The following is a 24,092-nucleotide window of genomic DNA, read 5'->3' as shown; positions in this document are numbered from 1 at the left end:
TTTTTTTTCTTACATTTTTATGATCATATCTTGTAATGTGTTCAATTAATCAATCAATCAATCAATCTTCTCCTACAGTTGGGTATTACGTTTGTGCTACTGCATGCTGGTAAGATCCCTTTTAAGAAATGCAACCATAACCTTCACAAAGCTTCTGTTCTGTTATACAGTATTCCCTCGCTATAACGCAGTTCAGTTTTCGCGGCCTCGCAGGTTTTTTTTGGGGTGCAATTTTGCATTCTTTTTTTTTTCTTTTTTTCTTTTTACAGAAGTGTACCATATTTTATTAAAAATATGAAGGTTTGAACATTGAGAACATTTAAACAGGAGATAAATATGACAAAATGTAAATGCCGCAATGAGAAACGTGTTTAAACTGTATGGTGAGGGGATTTAGACTGGCAGTAAGATTTGGTATTGGAGGGGGGTTGTCATTGTGGAAAAAGCTGCATTGACATTGAAACAAGTATTGGCATTGTAAAAGTTTGTATTGAAAAATAAAATACAGACATAAAAAAACACTATTTTCTTTAAGGATATTTTGTAAAATCTTTTTCAATGCCAATCTGCAGATTTTTTTTACACTCTTTTTTTTACACTGGAGTGTCACAGGTTTTCAGCTTCAACTCTCTGGTTCTCAGTTCTCTTTTTTTTCCTGTTTCAACTTATTGGCAGTTTTAACAAGGAGGGGAGCGGTCGGGGTGGGCTTTGAGCGCGAGAACGCGCTTCTGGCTTTTCAGGAAGGGAGAGAGAAGAGAGCGCTGTCTCTGTTGGCTAAAGGCAATACTTGAATTACCTGTGGCAGAGACTCATGGAAACAAGTTCACCAGGAACTCCTAAACCGCCTGTAAGTCTGTATTTTTTCCTATATACAACCTTGTGGCGTTAAAACCACTATGTTTGAAATTACTTTATGCATCATGTTATGCCAATTTAGCAAACGTGCTAATGTGCTAAGGGGTTTACTACAGAAACATTAACACAGACAGGAAGGATTATTCATCATGATTAACATTATTTCACTGCAACTTAATAAACGAACACAATATTTTGACATTAAAGCAATTTTGGACTGCAGTAACTTAGAAGGGTGGTTAGACAAAGGGGCACCTTAAGGTGTTGCAGTTTGAGCTTAAGTTTTACACGTTAGCACGTTTGCTAAATTAGCATGACAAACATAGTGGTTTTAATGCCACAAGATTATATGTAGAAAAAACACAGACTTATAGGCGGCTTAGGAGTTCCTGGTGAACTTGTATCCATAAATCTCGACTATCTGCCACAGGGAATTCAAGTATTGTCTTTAGCCGACAAAGGCCGCGCTCTCTTCTCTCTCCTCTCCTGAAAAGCTGGAAGCACATTCTAACGCTTGTTAGAAATCATTCCTTTGATTTCCTGCGTGTTCAAATAAAACTCAAAGTTGAGATCTCGTGAAGAAGTTTCTTGCCAGCTTTTATTATTCAGAAATTTCCGAAGCCACTTTGGATCCTTGCTCAATCAGCAGTGACCGCAAAGTGTGCCTCTCGCTCTCTGCTCTTTCACACTTATACAAAAACAGTGTTTAGAAAAAATACTCCCCCCCTGTCATCTTGTCCTGTCAGCAGAGTGAAATACACAACTTAGAATCCTACACCGTTCCTATTTCAATTCACTCCAGATGTGGGTAAACAATTGGTCCCCGGCACCTCCTTGCACCAGGAAATTTATGGACAGATCTCTGCTTGCACTTTCAAACATCCCCTCATTTAGATAACTCAGAAACCTTACTAGACATTTCTTTCCCAGAGAGGAGAACAAAGGACTATAGATTGACTAACATATGAATTAACTGTTGTCTTATTATTACACAGCTCTAACTAATATCAAAAACGATTAAAATATAAATTGAAACAGAAAAACAATGTTAATAATCTAACACGCTCAAAGCCCCGACCCCTACCCCGAACCCCTCCCTCCACGTTAAAACACTGCCAATAAGTTGAAACTGGAAAAAAAAGAGTTGAAGATGAAAACCCTGTGACACTCGAAAAAAAAGTGTTAAAAAAATCTGCAGATTGGCATTGAAAAAGACACCATAATACAAAAAAATATGCTTAAAGAAAATAGTTTTTTTTATGTATTTTATTTTTAAATACAACCTTTTACAATGTCAATACAGTACTTGTTTCAATGCTAATACAGCTTTTTCCCCAATACCAAATCTTACTTTCAGTGTTGTGGCTCCACATTTATAATAAATGTAAATCATAAAGCTAACTACTTTGCAGATTTCATTTATTGTGGGTATTTTTTGGAACCTAACCCCAGTGAAAAATGAGGGAACACTGTACAGGTTTTCATCTTTCTGTCAGAAACATTGTACACACATTGTGCAAAATGGGTACATCACATTGAGATAATGCATTTCCTAGCTCTAACCCCAACCATCAAAAATTATTGCCTACCCTTATTCCTTACGCTAACCTCAACCGTCCATAACCCAATTCAAACTAAACTCTAAAACCAAGTCTTGACCCTCAAAAAGATGTCTGAACAAAATGGGGACCTCCAAAATGTCTCCATTTGTAGGTGAGGTCCCCACTTGTCTGTGAAAAGTCAGAACAATGTCCCCATTTTGTAGCAGATACCCCCCACCCCCTCCACGCCACACGCGCACGCACGCATACACACACACACACACACACACACACACACACACACACACACACACACACACACACACACACACACACACACACACACACACACACACACACGCACGCACTCACCCCCCCCCCACACACACACACCCACACACCATTTGATAACTTAAGCATTAAGAATAAATATCTTTATGTGTGTGTATTTTTCTAGGCAAGCACGTGCAAGCCGGCGGCGATCGTAAGCATGCTACTCATTTTGTTCATTCTGCATGTACACAGCAAGTTAGTCAGTGTTAAATTTCCAGTGTTCAATCAAATATGCAGTAGGCAGTGTTATTTAAACACAGTTAGGTTAAAAAGTTGCACTGTCAGAGTAAATTTCCTTGAGTGTTAGTGTAGATGTTGGGTGTAACCTGAATAGCACTACCTTGAGTGTTAAATTGACCAGACCTTCCAGTGAAGGAGAAACGTTCCAATTTCCCAGCACGCTGTCAACAATTCAATAGCAATACATCCAGCTGTTGCTGTTGTGGTGGCGTGGCTCAGTGGTGGAGAGGTGGTCTCGCAACCCTGACAGTGTGGGGGTTTGATCGCAGGGCAGTGTGACTATTTGGAAGTATATCCTTGAGCATGATACTGAACCCCTAGTTGCTCCTAATGCCGTGTCATCAGTCGTCAAAATGTAAAGCGCTTTGAGGGCCGTGTAATGAGGAAAAACACGATATAAATGAAGGACCGTTAACCAGAGTAAAGTGTAGTTTGAGTTGAATTTTTAACACTGACACTAGTGCAATACACTCATAAGTGTCTAAACACTAGACTTAAGTGTAGTTTGGCAGAATTAAATGTTTAACACTGACACTTGTGCAGAGTACTTTCAACACTACTCAGTGTTTACCAGTGTCGATTTTCAACACTATAGAGTGTTGGAGTAACACTGGTTACGTGTGAAAAAAGTAGCACTTTGAAAAGTGTAAAATTCATAGTTATTGGTGTGGACACATATAAACACTTTTCTAGTGTTAGATTTAACGTTCTCAGTGTTAATCTAACACTGGCTATTTTGCTGTGTAGCTATAGAATGAAGTTTCAAACTTAAAAGGCATAACATCTGCTACAGGTTGGACTTTTTTTTTTATTGGTCAAATGGTGATATTTTTAGTCCTCTGATGTACAGTTTAATTATTTTTCCATGTTCTGTGTCAAATTAATTGTGTTCATCTTGTTCCATACATACACACCAACTCCACCTTCTGCCTGATGGATGACAGATCCAGAATGCTGGACTAGATGGTATGATCGAGACAACCCCTCTGGTATAGGAGATTTTGAGACTCTTGATGACCTGCGTCGTGAAAACCCAATGGAAATCTGCCCTGTGCCCATTCAAATTGAAGCTCAGACTGTATCTGGAGGCAGTGTAGATTCAACCGGCGAGACGATCCGTTCGTAAGTACCGGATGCAGCACAAATATACCCACTTGTTACATTTTTTAGGTATATAGATAGATAGATTAGCTAGTAAGGGAAAACAAGTTTTAGCAGAGTGTTTGTTAGCATTGTCGGGCAATATTTAAAATGCTTGTTTAATATTGAACATGAAACACAATGAATACAATTTTAAATGATGGTTGTGATTAAAAAAAAAATACTCAGAGAAAGTTTTTATGGTTTTTGCTATATTAAATCAAAGAAGAAGGCAGACAACTTTATCACCAAGCATCTTAGGGCACATGACGGCATAATGCCCTACAATTGGCTGGGTTAACGGGTCTCGCCCAAAGTCAGCTGAGATAGGCCCCAGTTTGCCCACGACACTGGCGAGGAGAGGCAGTATTGACCTTTTGCATGTGACGTCACAGTCCTCATGGGAACGCCCCCTACGGGACGCTGTGCAGCAAAAGAGCCACTTGCCTGTATTGTAACCATTGAATCTCGTACAGCGTAAAGTCCTTTATCTAATCGATTATCTTATAAAATGGTCATATCAAAGGAGTAAACCAAATGTTGCTTTTTATTGCATACCTACTAATGAAGACAAAAGATGTCGACTAAATGTGCAACTTCGACTGACAGGCGACCTTCGGTTGAAGTAGTAGATTCCATGGCTCTATGGGCAATAATAACTTTTAATTTGTAAAATAGCAGTCGCTAAGTCACTAAGTCGCTCCGGATCACGTTCACTTACATTCAACAATGATTTCCTTCCGCCGTCCGTCATAGGGCAGTCACGTAATCACGTGACGTCGGTGCAAATGGACATAGAAAACAGATGGATAAAAACTTTTTTTGTGAGAGTCAGTGACAGGAATGGGAAGTGAAATCTCCAGCCCCAAGTTGAATGTATGAATGTGTCTAAATCTGAATCTCGGCCCATCTCTGCAGATTTGACACAACCAGAGGATTCGCCTGTGTAAATGCAGACCAATCAAGTGGACATTGCTCAGATTATCGAGTTCGTTTTCGCTGCCCCCTCAATTTCTGCCCTGATGAAGGTAATCATTTGTCCATATAAAATTAAATAGGCCTACTAATAACTTATTTAAGTTTTTATCTTTCTTTAAATGTTGTCACCTTCTCTAAAACAAGCTAAAGGTAATAATGAAATACAGGGAGTCCTCGAGTTGCGTCCGAGTTCCGTTCGTACGCTGGCGATGTGACCCGAATTTTGACGTCGGATTTCACTGTTTAAGTCAATATTTGCATCAAAATACTTTGTACAGTAATTTAAAATATATATATTCGCGCCACCTGGAAAAGCCGGAACCAATATTTCGTGTTTCTGCACGGACACTCATTGCTGATGGACGGCAGAGCGGAGCTAATTCAAATTTAAACACGGAAATGTGACGTGCCTGATGGCGAGCTGACCTGCTCGATGGACGTCCATTGCGGGAGGTAGCAACAACACAACTTTAAATAACTTTAAAATGGCACGATTACTGTGGGAAAATGGCGTGGTAAATTCGAAACAACAACAACGACGTAACTCGAGGACTCCCTACTCTATTTTCACAGCAACGGGACTTGTAAGCCTGTTTTGTACTATGTGGTCTGAAGGAGCAATACTTTTGTCTTTGCATTGGTCAATCTACACTCTTCATGTTGTTAAGTCCTGCGATTGGCTGGCTACCAGTTCAGGATGTTCAGGATGTAACCCCGCCTACTGCAAGTAAACAACTGAGATAGGCTCCAGCACACCATAGGCGAACTAGGCGATTGCCTAGAGCCCCATCTAGTGGAGCGGGCACCAAATTGCAGGGCAAAAAAAACAAACAAATCCCAAAAGCGTTTCCAATGAAAAGGTCCAAGACCTCAAGTGTTGCATTAAGAAAGCAGCAAAACGAGGAGGAGGAAAAACAGGCCCAGGGTAGTGGCATGTATGTCAGTCAATCATCATTGTTTATAAAAAAATAAACAAATAAATAGGGTTAGCTTCTTAGCTTGCTTGTAACTTGTTTACTCCACCATGACATCTATGCTATTCTGTGCACCAAAGTGAGGCAAAGCTTGCTGGCTTTAAAATAAAGCAGTCAGGCTAGTCCAGATATTGCAAATAGATTTGCACAAATCATTGTTTCATTTAACTCCATTAATTTATACAGGATAAGAAGTGCTGGTTTAATGTAAACAAATATATAGTAAAGTACGGCAGGCATACTTTTCAATTTTATTTTTTATTTGTAGTTATCTGTGAAATTTGGTATTTATTGTGTGGTGTGCTATTAAATATTATATATCTTTATATTTATATTTATTTATTTATTTATTGCCGCGGGGGGGAGTCTGCACTCGCCTAGGGCACTAAATCACTTAGGACCGGCCCTGCACCCTCGGCACTCGAAAGGATAAGCGGTTGGATCACGGCTAGATGGATGTGTTGTCAAGTCGAAATAGTCTTCAACAGTGGTTCTCAAATTTTTAGGCCAAGTGCAAAAAATTAAATAATAATACAGGGTTCCCTCACGTTTCGCTGGTGATACACTATGTTCCATGTCCACCCACAATAGGTGAATTTCCGCGTAATAGAAGTCGTTAAAAAAGTCTGTCATCTTAATGAGCTCGTCTTGTGGGGTTGCTTAATGAGCGGTCTCTTGAATTTAATTGTCTTCAATTAATTTGTTTTTGTACTATGGAGGAGGGCGGTCAGGCGGAGGAATCAGACGCACTGTTGGCCTCATCACTGTGTAGGTGCCAGCGTGTACAAGTAACTGTGGTCTGTTCTAAAAATAGGTCACCAGTGATAAGACACTGACATGTCAAAAAAATGTTTAACTAATCATGTTACACGTTTCCTAATTTACCAAATATTTTATATTTTGTTTAAAAATGCAATAGATTGTGTTGAATGAAAGAAAGAGCTGTTTTATTTACTCATATATTACCAAAAATACATATAAATATACAGGTATTTATATGTATCTGTATACTATATGTTCATATATATCGCTGGCATTGGGACGAAACCTCCTAAAGCCCGGTTTACACTGCAGCCAACTTAGCCCGATTTTAACCCCGAATTTGCCCGCTCGACAGTCGTAAGGACGCGCCGACATCCAAACGATAACCTTAACAGATCATCCTGCCATTAGCTCAGACCGATATCGGCCGCTCGGAAGGATGTTTGGGCCACTCAGACCTGAAATCCGGGATATTCAACATGTTGGATTGTTTTGGCTCGACTTCACACTGTGTGCGGTGTGCTCTAAGGACAAACCACCGCGCAGCCGATTGACGGTGACGTGCAGCCAATCAGAAAGCGAGGCGATGAGGAATACGGTGGGGAATCCAAAATCAAAACAGTCATGGCACAACAGAAAGTCCATGCTTGCGCTATTTACACGCCTTTAAAAAAAAAAAACGCCTTTTCTTTTTATGTCGCTTTTTTTTCAGCTAAAAATTGCGACTGGTCCTCCATGTTTGTTTACTTGGAAGTCACGTTTAATCTCAGGAGGTTTTGCGAGACTTCTCGTCACCAGAAAAAAATCATGAATGACATCAGTTCGTGTGTGATGTGTTGATTGTGCCATGTGGGACGTTCAAAACTGTTACTGTGAAAAAAAAATTGGGCCCGTGTGGCGTCTCTCACAGTTTGGAAGTTGGCCGACAATATTAAAAACCTTGCTGTGTGAATCGGGCTTTAGTCACAATTTGTTAAATGTGTGGGTGTCATTTTTACTAATTATTGACCCATATAAACAGGCTCCTCAAGACATGAAAAAAAAATGGTTTGGCTTACTTTTTAGATGACTTCAGACTCTGTTGCATTTTTTTCCTATGAATTTGTTTGATGCGTTTAGGTGTGTGTACATGTACATGTATGCACTATGCAAATGTGTTGATCGTGTTTTTGTTGTTTGTGCTAATAAAAATAGTTTGTAGTTTACAAGTCATTATTATTATTATTATTTAGCTTTTTTCAACAGGGCCCTGGTTGATCTCTTATACTCTTCTGCCACCTGCTGGATGTTTTTGTAATAACTACCATTGCTTCAAGCATTCTCTTTAGTTCAGAAGCTGTATCAAAGCGTTATATATGCTCTAGCATAAAAAAACACAAAATTTATAAATATGTCTTTGCGAGCATGGTAATATTTAAAATAGAACGTTTAATACGTTTTGAGTTAAATGAAAGAAAGGTACAAAAACAGACAAAAGTTGGGAGTTCAATAAGAACAAGTAACAGAAATGTATGGTAGATACGTCTGATCACTGTGATTTAAAAACATGAACCACCCTGTAAATGATTGCTTCAGAATGCTGGACACCATGGTTTGATCGAGACAACCCCTCTGGTAAAGGAGATTTTGAAACTCTTCCGGACCTGTACAAAGAAAACCCCTGGAAAATCTGCAAACATCCAATTAAAATTGAGATCAAAACCACATCTGGAGACAGTGTTAGCTCAACAGGAGATGTGATTTATGCGTAAGTACAAGATGGACTACAAATGTTGACATCAAATGCTGACATATATTTTAGATATATACTGACTGACACTGCTGTTTATCTTTACAGAGCTGACACAGACGTCGGATTTGTTTGTAGAAATTGCGACCAGCCAAATGGTGGTAAATGTGCAGATTATCAAGTTCATTTTTTGTGTCCTCTGGAATTCTGCAAGCCAAAAGGTAATCTTGCACGTAATACACTACTGTAGACTTTACACTGATCTGATCAGCTGAATCAGCAGATATTTAGCATTTTATGTAAAATAGGTGATCTGTCGTAATGTCATCATTTACCGATCCGAAATTGCAGCATACAATCTTGTTTATTCCAGGAACGGTCTGTGCTACCATTGTTGAGAATTCAAGGTTTCTCAGCATATACAGTTGACGCCAATCGCCCCCCCCCCCAACCAACCCCCCCTGGCCATTTTTCCAATATTTAAAAAAAAAATTGGGTTTCGGGTGTGGTTGTGTTTTTCAATCTCATTTTTCGTTTATTGAATGTTTATCAGCTTTTTTGGGAGACATTTTTGGGTTTGATTGTTATTATGTTTTCTCCAATGCATTTCAATGTGCACCAATTCTACACAAATTTTGTCTATTCATGAGCCGGTCCCAATCCCCCACCAAGAGCGGGGGTTCATTGCACAGTCAATAAATGAGTAAGACTGCATAAATTGGTCCATCTTCTGATGGAATGGTTGTTCGGTTATTTGTTTTTACTCACTGATCGGTGAACTAATTTTCAGCCTATTATAGAAATTGACTTGCTGGTGTCCGTCCATTTTCAAGATAAGCGCGCGCAAAGTGTATATCTCCTCTTGCGGATGATTGAGTTGGCCGCGCGTGTAACGTAGGAAATTGGAGGCTGCCTTGCAACCATGCGTCCATGTGTGAATATCTGACAAAAACCACAGGCCACATGAGTGTGTACATTATATAGTGATTCAATGACTACGTTAACACATCGAGAGCAAAGACTTTGAAAACTAAAATGCCATGTTTTTTCAACTGAATCCAAGAAAACAATACAAATTTAATGTAATGTTTTTTGTTTTGTTTTTTATCTTCCTGCTTGGATTGCATTTCTGTAGAATGCAAAACTCCATGGTTCGATCGAGACAATCCTAGCGGAACCGGAGACTTTGAGTTACTCGAGAACCTCCAAAATGAAAACCCAAATAAAATCTGCCCATTTCCGCTCGACATTGAGGTCAAAACTGTTGCGGGAAATAGTCTGTCTTCAACAGAAGACATCATTACTGTGTAAGTATACACACACACACACACACACACACACACACACCCACACACACGCACCCCCACACACATACACGCACACAAACACACACACACGTACTTATATAATTGTGAGGACATCCATAGACATAATGCATTTCCTAGGCTCCTTCACCTAACCCCAACCATCCAAAATTATTGCCTACCCCCATTCCTTACCCTAACCTCAACCATAACCCAATTCAAACCTAAACTCTAAAATCAAGTCTTGCCCCTCAAAAAGAGGTCTTGAGTTGTGAGGACCGGCCAAAAAGTCCTCACTTCACAAAAATGTCCTCAATCTGTTGGTTAAAGACGTATTTTGGTCCTCACAATGTAGTATGTACAAGTACACGCACATATAAATATATATATATATATATATATATATATATATATATATATATATATATATATATATATATATATATATATATATATATATATATATATATATATATATATATATATATTATGGGTGTGAATTGCCTAGTACCTGACGTTTCAATTCGTATCACGATTCATTGTTTTCACCGATTAATCCCGATACGAATCTATAAATTGATTATTGCAATATTTTTTTTTTACTCAAATTTAGAAAATACTAATCAGTAAACTTGTACATGTATACTGTAAGATTTCTATGAAAATGTATTTATTTATCTGAAAATTCAGGCTTATAACTGAGCCACTGCATTTAACAAACAGGTTGCAGTCTGTTTCATGTTTGAACAGCACTGAAATAAAATATTAAGGCCATTAATATAACATTCTTCCATGCTTAATGTGTGAATCCTAACCCTAAGTAAGACGTTTTGTTGAATATTCCAATAAAAAATGTATCTTTAAAAATCGATTCGAACACATATCGAATCGATTCGAGAATTGCGCGCTGTAATATCCCGATATAATGCCGAATTGATTTTTTTCTAACACCCCTTGAAAGCTGTAACACTGTTTTGATTAACGTGACTCCTTTCATTTCTGCAGATTGGATGCAAATACTGGGTTTGTCTGTAAAAATGAGGACCAGAGTGCCGGAACTTGCTCTGATTATCAAGTTCGCTTCACATGTCCCAATGAGTTCTGTAAAGAACACGGTAATCATGTGTAATTAATCAGAAGTTGTGATAAGCTAATGGCAAAACAAGCAACATGTAATACATGTAAAAATTATCTTCAAATGCTAATATTAAGCTTAGATAAATTATTTCACTATTTTATTGATGTTGAAAGCTTGATATCAGTTTTACAGTTTTACAAAGTCAATTTCCAATCATTGTTTTATTCACCAAACCTTGCTATGTACCTGCTCTTGTGATTGCTCCAGAATGCTGGACTCCATGGCTTGATCGAGACGACCCTACTGGTGCTGGAGACTTTGAGACTATTGACAAGCTACGCCACGAGTATCCATATCAAATCTGCCCGACACCATTTCAAATTGAAGTGGAAACTATACATGGGTTTAGTGTGGCTGCAACAGGGGACATCATTCATGTGTAAGTATACTCCATCCACCACTGATTAACACTTTCTTTTTCTTCTGCTTATCTATTACATCTAATCTATCGTGCATTAAATTTTTGTCAGAGCAGCAATACCAAAAACATGCACATGTTCAGTTAATGGTTGAAGGAAAATGTATTAAAGCAATTTGCCGTCGTCATATTTGAAGCAACTGTAAAGGATACAGGATTGACACACTTCTGTTACCCAACAGAGCCGACGTCGAGACAGGATTCATATGTGAAAATTACGATCAGAAGCATGGCATCTGCTCGGATTATCATGTTCGTTTCAGGTGTCCCCTCGATTTCTGCAAACCACCAGGTAACCATGGTTAATTGTTTCTTAGTCAAATGCAAGTCACATTTAAGTGAGAAATACTACTACTTAAGTGTTATCGTAGCGTCATGCCCATTCATCCCTGCACTTTGTTTTTGTCAAGTACAAATTATGCTATAAATATTATGTGAAATTCAAGCCTCTTGCATTTTTATAACTCATTTTTATTCTAAGCATTTACCTTTTCTTTTATATATATATATATATATATTTTATCTTGTGTTATTTCCACAAGTCTTGGGAATTACTGGGCTAACCTGGGACCTCGGGATTTATTTCGTGCCATGTCATGTAGAAATGGTGTGTTAAGACAACAGCAACAAAAATCCTTGGATGTTGGCATCCTTGAATTTTGAGAAAATAAATTCTTTGAATCCTTGTCATAGCAACTTTAAATATAACTTGAAAGGACAATGACAAAATAAGAAAGTGAAATAAGAATAGAATATACAACAAATAATAGCAACTGAAAAAAAACAAAAAAAACAAATACTGTAATGACTGTTACTGTCACCTGTGGGTATGTGTTCCTATGGAGAATTTTTTTTTTGCTCATTTGTTCCCACAATTTACTAATCTGTACCAACAGTTTACTAATCTGTTACCCCAGTTTAGCAATCTGTTCCCACAGTTTACTAATCTGTTCCCACAGTTTAGCAATCTGTTCCCACAGTTTAGTTATCTGTACCCACAGTTTAGTAATGTATGTTCCCACAGCATTTGTGTGTGAATATTTGTTATTTGAAGGAAAAACACTCACAAATTGATGCTAACTTCCGGTTACCATTTGAATGGGATCCTCCCTTTGCTTTTAGCATTAGCGCTAGGCTAGCGATGTTTTAATAACGAAGCATGTTTTGTATTTAAATATACAGTGGATGTTATTCTCATTGTTGTGTGTTTAGTTTTACAGTTAACTCCAACTGGGATGACATGAAACAGCTTAAAGGGTGCTTGGGGGACAACAGAATAACCAGAATAACATACGCGCTACACACTTGTTAGTTGCTAATGCTGCGCAAGCAAAATGGTGCATTCAGGGTACTTTCACAGTGTCTGAAAGTTTGGTTTTCTTCAATTATATCGTTTTTAAGGGGAAAATAATCTGCCATTTGGCCTAATTGGCCGATTGTTTTGAAGCTTGATTGAAGGGCAATATTCGGCGGAATCGGTCGGGCCATAGTAAATCCTGTACACCATTTCTTCATCCCACATTTTTCAACAACTTATGTTGAGCAGAACCAAAATAAGTTGTATTGCTTTGTCTGTAGTTGTGTGAAAGTGGTAAAGGGGAAGTCAAATCATATATATTTTAAAAAAGTAGCATACATTATTTTAAAGAGTTGGAAATCCTACACCATATTATTATGAATTTGTTTCAAATTACACAATTATCACTTTTTCCAATCTTGGACATACATGGCATGTTATTTAATGAGAAAATTTGCCACAGGGCAATTGTATTTTTAACAACTTATGTTCATAATTCCTACCACACTGTGTGATCTTCCCCTTCTTGGACAATGCTTTCAGAATGTTGGACTAGGTGGTTTGATATCGACAACCCCGGCAAAGGAGGTGACTTTGAAAGGATTTCTAGAATTCGGCAGAGATTCCCATCGAAAATATGCGATATGCCATCTGCTATCGAGGCTCAGACAAAATCTGGGGCCACTGTGGATTCAACCGGCGATGTGATTTACGTGTAAGTCCCATATACACCACAAATACCTCTTGTAAATTGTCTTTAAAAAAAAAAAGCTCTAACTCACAACAATAAAGTGAACTATTAAGATGCCCTCAAATAGATTCATTCTCGGCTCAAATAATAACAAAGCTGAGAATAAAGCTGTAAGTAAGCACTAATTGACCTCCATCTAACTGTCTCTGCAGCGCTGACACAGAAACAGGTTTCATCTGTAAAAACTCAGACCAGAAGAGAGGGCGCTGTTCTGATTATGAAGTTCGCTTTAAGTGCCCCCTTAGTTTCTGCCATCCTGATGGTAAGTCAACATATACATATATATAAATATACAGTATATTTAAAAGATCATTGAAAAAATATTTTATTAAAATAATCATAATAATGTCCACCAAACAGTGTGCTACACCAAGTGGTTTAACCACGACCAACCAAGTGGAACAGGTGACTATGAGCTCCTGTCACACCTGAAGCCACAAAATCTTGACATCTGTGAAGACCCTATCGACATCGAAGTTGTCACCGCTTTTTATAACTACCCTATTGCATACACCGGCCAGATACCCTTCATGTAAGTTGGCTTGATGGTAAAAACAATATACTGCACTGTACATGTTTTTTTTCTGCACTAACTGAACAGAGACCATCAACTGTCATCAAATGATCTCTTGGATATTTCAGTTGATTGTTGAAAATGGCCACAATGAGGCTTCAAAAGAACTTTTATAACAACATGACTGGTGCTCTCATTAGTTAATTGGAACAACAATATGAATATTCAGCAACATTCTAATATATTGCATAGTGCGTAGTACAGTATACTATATATATATATATATATATATATAGTACAATATACTATATGACTAACCCATTGTGTTCATTTTTCAGATATAGTGCCTCTGAGGGATTTGCTTGTCGCAACGAAGACCAGAAAGAGAAACAATGCTATGACTACAAAGTTCGCTTTGGATGCCCGTGCAAATGAAATGTCAAGTCGAGTCATCTTTATTTGTAGTCAAAATCTGCATTCTGTAAGAGGTGTTAATGAATATTTTTTTTATATAAGAAATATTTGCTGACAATTTTTAGACCTATCATTGAGAATGTGTTTTGATTTTTAACAGTAGAATTTCACTTTATTTTTTCTCTTTGTGTTTATTCAGTAGCTCTCCAACAACTAACATGCAATAAAATGCACTTTTAAAACAAAGTGTTATTTTTATTTATTTTTTTAAGTCAATTTCTTGGGCTACCCAATGCATAACAAGTCCAGCATGACTGAGTCCTCCTCAACCATTATCCTATATATTGTCTTACATACTTTGTACTTGAAAATGTATTTTCACGGACAGCACAAATAATGCTTTGGCACATACCCCTTTGCTCCTTGACACCCAAAGTGCCCTTTTGACTATATATAAAAATGTTATGTAACTTAGCCTGAAATGTGTTAAGATAAAATTGGGGGTTTAGATCACCAAATTATTTATGAGCGTGGCACCACTGCACACTCGAAAAAGAGAATTGTTGAACCAATTTAAGATTACAAATTGAATTGTCGACCAGTTTAGAAAAAAATCACTTCAATTGGTAACACAAGATTGAATTTGTCATGTTTTGGGTTCTGTTTTCCTTGTGTGTCTCCCTTGGTCTTGTTTAAGTGTGATCCTGCCCTTCCTCGTGTGATCCAATCAGTGCCCTCAGCCACTTGTGTCTTGCCCCAGGTGTGTCTTGTTGTGTCGCTAGTCTGTGTATTTAGTCTGCTGTCTCCCCTCTGTCTGTGTCGGTTCATTGTTGTATTTCCCACTGTAATGCTGACCGTTTTTGCCTTGGATTTTCCCCCCCATGTCATGCTGCCCGTTTTGCCTTGTTGTTTTCTCCATGTTATGTTTTTCCGTGCAATTTAGATCTCGCCTTTTGTTTTGTAGAAATTAAAATCCCTTTTTTGATCGAACCTCTGCCTCCTTGCCCTGTCTTCCCGCATTTGGGTCCTCAAGCTCCCCCTTCTTGACAGAATTAAGTTAGTCCAAAGCGAATACATTACAACTCTTTGACTGCCAGACGTTTTCAGAAAAGGGATGCCAGCCGATTTAAGCATTTTGACTGATCTTTCAAGGTCCACAGAAAATGTTCTGTTCGGACTATGGAAACACACGTACTACCAAATGAAAGATTGGACTTTCATCCTTCATCAGAAAAAAAAGTTTGTTTCTACCTTATTCCGTTCTTTAGTAATCAACAATAGAAAATGGTTAGTTTCACCCAATTTCGCCTGTTTTGGACCAAAATACGGAGAAATCAAGCTTTTAGTGAAACGATATTATTTCATGCATTCTAGTGAATTTTACACTTCTTTTTGTCCATGAATGATGCCACAAACACCTAAATAGTGCTTTACTTCTATAAAACACTACCACCAAGAATGAAAAAGTGTTTTTTGATAGCAAAATACGTTTATTTACATTCAACAGTGTAACAATTTGACAACAATTTGGCAAACTATTTACAAATGTGTGCAACTGTGGTGCTATTTACAAATATGTGGATGTTTCAACGACAGTTTTTCTTTTTGTAACACTCTCCTGCGTGCAAGGAGACGCAACAGCATTTGCACAACAGATTGCCTCTTCGCGTGCTCCACTTTCTTGCAGGCCGTTTTTTCCGGGGAATAGCAAGTATATACTGCAGTGTGTGTTGCCATCAAGTCTAATATCAGGATCATGCTACGGTTTCGTTACGGTGGTGTTACGTCTCGCTTCCTCATGTCCTTCAGTTGCTAAACCGGGTTGTAAGAGATGTTTTGATCCATTTTATCCACTCCATTCATGGTGGCATCGTAGTCCAGAAACAGTGTCTTCTCCGTGATCAGACTGTACCCGCTCCTCCGATGAATATGCATTGGACTCGGGGTACTCTTCATTGTCCGACAAAATGTCCGCATGTGCAGCACCGGCGTTAGCAGAGCTAGCCGGTGATGCTTTATGACGTGATCATAACAGTCGCGTCAAGGCTTCCAACTGTGGCGTCAACCTCGGGATTCACCATCATCATCATCATCAATCTGCATTGGTCGATGCCAACTCTCCATCGCCCGATCGAATGTCCGATTGTGTAGAAGTACCCGGTCGGTTATTGTGCGCGTTTTCCGGCCTTAGCAGCGCTAGCCGTGCTAGCCGCGCTTAGCCGGTGAGGCTTACTACGTGATCATAAAAGTCGCGTCAAGGCTTCCAACTTTGGCGTCAAGCTCGGAGTCATCATCATCGTCGACATCAATGCGCTTTTTAGTATTGATCGATGCTTTCCGTCTTTGAAAAAAATGCTCAAGCGTGAGCTGCTTGCAACCGGTTGCTTGGTCAGCCATTGTGGCTTATTCAGCCATTGTCCCCTCAACACTCTAGCTCCGCCTCACGTCTTCTACTGACGCCCACGGTGGGCGGCCCATCCAACCTTGTGCAAAGAGAGTCATCGCTGCCCTCTAGGGGCCAAAATGAGTCTTTTACTAACCAGATCTGCCTGATACTTTCAGCACAGCTGCCCAAGGCTTTCCTGCACCCGTTTCCAAAAAAAAAAAAAAAAAACATAGTGAACGTCTTTTAACGTCCTCGGCGCCCTTCCCTAGGTTTATGCTAAACGTTTTATAACGTTTATGGCGGTCAAAGAGTTAAGTTTAACTAATTGTGAGTTCACTAAACTCTTTTTTTTTTTTGGACAAAGAGAGAGCTCAGTATTGTTAATTCGGTAATCTTACCGATTCGACATGTCATCATCATTGCTCTCTCTTTTTTTCTCTCTCTTTTTTTCTTTTTTTTTTTGAATATGCGTGAGTATGTTCATGTGCGTGTGGGGGTGTGTGTGTGCATGTGTGTGTGTGTGTGAGTGTCACAATAGTCCAGGATACCACCCACCCACTACATCAATATATCATCCATCGGGGCAGGTTCAGAGTTAGGTATTTTGGTTTTCTGTAGGTACACGTTGACCTTTTGTCAGGTCGCTTTTTGTTAGTATTCAGTTATGCGTCAAGCTCCTTTTGTTCAATAAAAACTGTAAAACTTGCACACCATTTGAGTTGCATTTGAATCCTTCACCTGCGCTTTTGCGCACACCTAACAATCATTTTCTATTATTTTTCTTATTTTTGCCTGAGTAACAGGAAAATTCTTCTCCCCCACTCCTATGTCACGAGCATTACTAAATTTAACATTGCAATCTGCAACTAATTGGGATTGGGGTGGATGGCGGGGGTAGATAGGGGCGGGGGGGTCGTGGGGGGAGCGGGGGCTGTGGACCGGTGGGGTGCCTGTCGGGCCTGCAGTGCCCCGTCCTGCTGCGTTGGGTTGGGGGCGCGGGCCGTGTTGGGTGGGGGGCGCTCCTGCTCCTGGGTTTGCTCTCCGGCCGGTGACCCTGGCGTCGCCCGGGGGTCGTCCTTTGGCGCTGCCGCGGCCTGGGGGGCCCTGAGGTGTTGCGCTTGCTATGTCCTGGCAGGGGTCGACGGCTCCCCTCTTTGGTGGAGATTTTCATGTATGCCAGATCCACCACACCAGCATCTATCGAAACTCAGACACAATCTGCTTCTTCCTCAGGTCATTGAATCGGTGGAGGCTGGTGTCTGTGGATCTCACTCTGCTTCGTTTGTCCTTCTTTCCTTTCCTCAGTCTCTCCTTTGGTCTCTTGAGGTCTCCCTGATTTGTTGGAATTTAGATGTTTCTGGGGTTGGTGAAAGATTCTGGTTTGTAACCCTGTGGGTAGTAGGTGGTGTCTGGTCGGTGCTGGATTTCACTTTTCTTTCTTTTCTTGGATCCTTCCGTGGGTCTCCGGACAACTTCACGACTAATGGGATTCTGAAGTCTTCGGTTTAGGTGAAAGGTATGGGATTTTTTTAATAGGTTTTTGGTGAACTAACGAATACACAGACACTCGCACGCACGCACGCACGCACACACGCACATACACATACACATACACATACACATACACATACTCACCCACATACAAAAAAAAAAAAAGAGCAATGATGATGACATTACCGAATGAACAATACTGAGCTCTTAAAAAACAAAAAAAAACAAAAAAATTATCCAGCTGGAGTCGTGAGGTTGTCAGGAGACCCGAGGAAGGATAAAAAAAAAAGAAAGGAAAGTGAAATCCAGCACCGACCAGACATTACCTACTACCCACCGGGTTAACAACCAGAGTCTTTCACCACCCCAGAAACATCTAAATTCCAACAAATTAGGGAGACCTCAAGAGACCAAAGGAGAGACAAAGGAAAAGAAGAAAGGACAGATGAAGCAGAGTGAGATCCACAGACACCAGCCTCCACCGATTCAACGACCAGAGGAAGAAGCAGATTGTGTTTGAGTTTCAATAGATGCTGGTGTGGTGGATCTGTCATGCATGAAAATCTCCACCAAAGAGGGGAGCCGTCGACCCCTGCCAGGACAGAGCAAGCGCAACACCTCAGGGCCCCCCAGGCCGCGGCAGCGCCAAAGGACGACCCCCGGGCCCCGCCAGGGCCACCGGCCGGAGAGCAAACCCAGGAGCAGGAGCGCCCCCCACCCACACTGCACACGCTTCAGCACTTCTTTTCCACACTCTCCATTGCTCTGGACTGTTGATCCTAAATACTTACACTCCTCCACCTTCTTGGTCTCTTCTCCCTGCAACCTCACTCTTCCACTGGGGTCCCTCCCATTCACACACAGATATGCCGTCTTGCTACGGCTAACCTTCATTCCCCTCCTGCTTTGTGGAAAACATTACTTCACTTTTATATTTTTATGCAGGATCGTGAGTGATCGGCGGCAACAATGAATACACAGAGACTGATATACTGTGCTAGAATAATTGTGTCCTTTATTCCCCGCAAACAGCAATCAACACACTTCAACGCTAAGCAGTATAATATAATACAATCGACGCTTACCTTGACACTACACCGGAGAGCCGACGGTCCGGGTAGAGCGGGCTGCTCAACGGATGGGCGATCGTACGCTTCCCTCAGCTGACTCTACCCAAACCGCGTGCCGCTCCGTCGTTTATTCTTTAACAAGTAGGGATGTGGGTGAGAAGCCGGGCTGGCCAAGCCCTCTCCCAGGCACCCTCCATATGAGTCGTGTCCTGCTTCGAAAACATGTTTTTGAAACAGGGAGGACTGCAGTATAAACAAGGCAGTCAATTTAAGAGTTCCCAGGCTCGATTCCGCCCTTGTGCTTACATGTCCCAGATTGTTGGGCACCTTGACTCGTAAGGGGTTACAACAGTTCAGAACAACAACATATCCTTATATAAGAGGTTACATGAGGACATATCAAACCATGGTTATTTTCCATTCACCTCCTTTCCAGGGATAACCTCCACGCGTCGAGCTTCTCCTCCACCTGTTCCCTGCTCTCACTACAGATCACGATGTCATCTGCAAACATGAATTTCCATGGAGATTCCTGTCTAACCTAGTCTGTCCTCCTGGCCATTACCATAGCAAGAAGGGGCTCAGAGCGGATCACTGATGTAGTCCCACTTCCACTTTGAACTCTTCTGTCACACCTACAGGACACCTCACCACTGTTTTACAGTCCTCATACATGTCCTGCACCACTTGAACATACTTCTCTGCCACTCCAGACTTCCTCATACAAAACCACAGTTCCTCTCTGGGCACCCTGTCGTAAGAGCTTTCTCTAGATCTACAAAGACACAATACAGTTCCTTCTGACCTTCTCTGTACTTTCCTATCAACATCCTCAAAGCAAATTTTGTATCTGTGGTACTCTTTTTTTGGGGGGTAATGAAACCATACTGCTGCTCACAAATGTTCACCTCTGCCCTCAATCTAGCTTCAACTACTCTTTCCCATAGCTTCATTGTGTGGCTCATCAGCTTTATTCCTCTGTAGTTGCCACAACTCTGCACGTCTCCCTTGTTCTTAAAAATAGGCACCAGCACACTTCTCCCCCATTCCTCAGGCATCTTCTCACTATCTAAGATCCTGTTGAACAACCCAGTCAGAAAATCTACTGCTACCTCTCCTAGACACTTCCATACCTCCACAGGTATATTATCAGGACCAAGTAACTTTACACACTTCATCCTCTTCAATGCCCTTCTCACTAATCTTTGCTACTTCCTGGTCCACAACAGTCACCTCTTCTCTCTCATTTTCCTCATTTATCAACTCTTCAAAGTACTCTTTCCATCTTCCCATCACACTACTTTCCATCTCTGTCTATTTGCCTTGCCAACCTGTATAGATCAGTCTCTCCCTCCTTACTATCCAACATACAAGTCATTGTAAGCACCTTGTTTGGCCTTTGCCACTTCTACTTTCACCCTATGCTGCATTTCCCTGTACTCCTGTCTGCTTCCTTCAGTCCTCTCAGTGTCCCACTTCTTCTTAGTTAACCTCTTTCTCTGGATCCACTCCTGCACCTCCTCATTCCACCACCAAGTCTCCTTATCTCCTTTCCTTCCAGATGACACACCAAGGACTGTCCTACCTGTTCCCTGATCACATTTGCTGTAGTTGTCCAGTCATCTGGAAGCACCTCATAACCATCCAGAATCTGTCTTAACTCCTTCCCGAAAGTCATACAACACTCTTCCTTTTTCAGCTTCCACCATTTTGTCCTCTGCTCTGCCTTTGCGGTCTTTGTCTTCCTCACCACTACCATCCTATGCTGTCTGGCTACACTCTCACCTACCACTACTTTGCCGTCGCTGATCTCCTTCAGGTTACACCGTCTACACAAGATGTAGTCTACCTGTGTACTCCTACCTCCACTCTTGTAGGTCACCCTATGTTCCTGCCTCTTCTGGAAGAAAGTATTCACGACAGCCATTTCCATTCTTTTTGCAAAGTCAACCACCATCTGTCCTTCCGCGTTCCTCTCCTGGATACCAAACTTGCCCATCACCTCCTCATCACCTCTGTTTCCTGCACCAACATGTCCATTAAAGTGTGCACCTATAACAACTCTCTCACTTTTAGGGATGCTCTGCATTATTTCATCAAGGTCCAACCAAAAGTTATCCCTCTCCTCCAGCTCACATCCTACCTGTGGCGCATACACACTAACAACATTGATCATCACACCTTCGATTCCTAGCTTCAGGCTCATCACTCTATCTGACACTTTTTTTTACCTCCAGAATGTTCCTAACAAACTCCTCCTTCACAATAACTCCTACTCCATTTCTCTTCCTATCTACACCATAATAGGACAACTTGAACCCTGCTCCTAAACTTCTAGCTTTGCTCCCTTTCCACCTGGTCTTCTGAACACACAGAATGTCTACCTTCCTTCTCTGCATCATGTCAACCAGCTCTCTTAACTTTTCCTGTCATAGTTCCAACTAGTCCCTACTCTCAGTTCTAGACTCTTGGTGTTCCTCTTTTCTTTCTTTCTATGAACACACCTTCCTCCTCACCTTCTTTGTCCAACTTTTGTGCATTGTAGCAATAGTGGCTACATGTTGCCAGTTTGACTGCATTGTATTTCAGATTAGTGATGATGACACACGCCAGGATTTCTTTTCTTGGTTTCTTTTAATCGCCTCACTCACAAAACCTGACGATAACAGAGCAAACAAAATAATATAACGTGCCCCTCCCACATGGACAGCAACAGAAAAAAGGTGTGGATACAACCAGTGGCACATTACAGTATTTACTGTACGGCAGCAGGGGAACACAAACACATACAACGTTTGTTCCACCTTTCAATAATGGAGGATGTAGTAAACGAACACGGCATTATTGGTCACGCCAATTTTGTGTTATCATACAGTACAGTAAGTATTCAAAGTTTCACACTTGACACTGTTACGTAGACACAATCACACGTTCATTACCAGCAGGTCCCATTGCTTGTCTTCTTTCTTTTAACTGAAGTGATGGGTGAAAAGTGTGCACATGCCCAATGCAGTTTGTTTTTTTAACAGAAAAAAGATGACAAAACAAATCAGCTCCCAATCAGGATCTGCATCCTTCGCGTCCAACACATCACTACATTGAGAAGTTTCATGACTGATTGATCTCTCTTGGGCTGTTTCACACAATTATAATATTATGCTCACTTTTCAAGCACGAACGAGTTAACAATATATTAGCATGTGTCGTGAAGGAGAAATAACAGGCACAGATGTGACGAGTGATCAGTTCGTGAGCACATAAACACGAATGCGCTTGTGATTGGCTTCAGTGGAGTTGATACTGTCTGCAGTAAAACAGCATACATATACACGTTTCAGAAATAAAACTTAGTTTTTGTCTTTTAAAAGTTTTTTTTTTAAATTAAGATTACCGGATGAACAATACTGAGCTCTCTCAAGAAAAAAAAGAAGTTTTTTTGTAGTTTAGTTTTGCTGAAATTACAGGCAGTCTGTAGAAGTAGGCATAGCTCAATTTTTATCTAAATGATGCTTGTTCATGCATAAAGGTCACTAAAAAAACGACATTCCAATCCTATGATGTATTGCTATAACCACAATTAATAAACTCCTACTCTATAAATGTCAATGTGGTTAATGACTAAGCAGCTTCTGGTTTTGCTTGTAGCAAATGGATCCATCAAGTATTTAAGGCTCAGGCTGAACAATTTTCCAAAGCTGACAAGAGATCTACAGCGGCATCCTGAATTGTAAGCATTGTCATGTTTTTCCTTGCATGTAATGTAATTTGTGCAATTAAGCCTACACTCTTTCTGAAAACTAATTGCATTAATTGCAGTGATTTATTGAATGCTTAAGCATCTGGGTTTTTTTGGGGGTTTTTTTAAACTTTTTTAAAAACTTTTTTTTAAAGGTAAATCCTTATCTTGCTGTGATAAATGACATCTCTAACGATGATCAAATGGGTAATGTATAAACCTTTCCGTCAAACTGAGCATGGGTGGAATTTTCTTACGTCTGGCATTTTCGTAGACGGGCGCAGTTATTGCATTTCCGCTGTTGTGCGAGTGAACACAGTCGACTTCGTTTCCTGCCAATCAAAGCAGCTCCCCTCATTCGCTTTATGTTAATTGACTCATTGAAATTGACTCATTGAGCCATTTTCAGCAACAAAAGTATTTTGTAAATAATTAATTTGGTAACTTTATTATTTTTCATGTACAAGTAATACTTTTAAATACTAATGTTTTCACTTGCTGTCGACTGAAGATGACATCACCTGTGCTGAGGAAGTAGGTAACGACCAATCATGGCTCAGTTTGCTGACCAAACCTAGAAAACAGATGAGCCGTGATTGGTCATCTTCAGTCGACAGCAACAATTAATAACTTTAAAAACTAAATTATTAATTTGTTTAATTAATTTGATAACTTCATTATTTTTCTTGTACAATAATTGTACAAGAAAAATAATGAAGTTATCAAATTAATTCTGGTCAAAACATTAATTTCTTACTGCTGAAAATGGCCCAATGAGTCAAGTATCCCTTTAAGCGCAGGAGAGGTACCTGGTCTACATGGAGAACAAAAACATAAAAACTTTTAAAAACATTAAAGATGATAATGATAATGATAATAACAACAAAAAATGATGATAATAATAATGATGCTTTCAATGAATTGATTTCTACAATGATTTAGAGGGTTAAATGCACACTGATGTCATATTTACAAATTAAATACGATGACATCGACGGAGCGCAGAATCTGTCTGACTATA

The 24,092-nt window shown here is 40.1% G+C and overlaps 1 pseudogene; it reads left to right on the top strand.

Moving 5' to 3' along the window:
- LOC147170367 (uncharacterized) overlaps positions 1–24,092 on the top strand; it is a 128,919-nt pseudogene that overhangs the window by 91,385 nt on the left and 13,442 nt on the right.

This window comes from Leptonotus elevatus, chromosome 7 (assembly GCF_054856555.1).
Source record: "Leptonotus elevatus isolate MCC_2025b chromosome 7, RoL_Lele_1.0, whole genome shotgun sequence".
In the NCBI taxonomy this organism is placed as follows: Eukaryota; Metazoa; Chordata; class Actinopteri; order Syngnathiformes; family Syngnathidae; genus Leptonotus; species Leptonotus elevatus.
This window is presented reverse-complemented; position numbering and strand designations above follow the sequence as displayed.